This window comes from Octopus bimaculoides, chromosome 3 (genome assembly GCF_001194135.2).
Source record: "Octopus bimaculoides isolate UCB-OBI-ISO-001 chromosome 3, ASM119413v2, whole genome shotgun sequence".
Classification (NCBI taxonomy): domain Eukaryota; kingdom Metazoa; phylum Mollusca; class Cephalopoda; order Octopoda; family Octopodidae; genus Octopus; species Octopus bimaculoides.
Window position 1 is genome coordinate 41,913,097 of NC_068983.1, and position 664 is coordinate 41,913,760.

Genomic DNA, 664 nt, shown 5'->3' on the forward strand with positions numbered 1-664 from the left:
CATAATTATTCTATTGGTCACTTTTGCCAAACCACCAAGTTTATATATATATGATTTTATATAAGGCAAACAAGTGTAAAGGAAATTTTGCTACACAAATTGAAAGTTTGCCAAAAGCCATATCATTCAACAGAATATTTGTTTGTCGGTTTGAATTATCAAGTATTCGGACACAAGCACAATACCTAATACACACATTTTATAAATATATGAGTTTATGTTTTGTAAATATATATATATATATATATATATATATATATATATATACATGCATACACACATTCTAATATGTTAATATTTATTACATAAAAACAAAATAAATTTCAATTCCTCATCTAGATATGCTGTATATATGTGTATGCATGGGCAACACACATAACATAAATATGTTCGCATAACTACATGGATGTATTTATCTGTGCATGTGTATTGTACATTCATACACACACATACACACACACACATACACACATATATACATATACACATGCATCATATTTAAGTTGTACTATCATAAACTTGATTGTAAGTGAAAAACACTGGGGTGTGACATAGATAAAGTTGAAATTATTACGGGAAAAATTTTGTACCGAGATTTAACACTAAATTAGGTGTGCAAGTATGTGTGTGTGTGTGCATGCATATACATAAATATATATATATA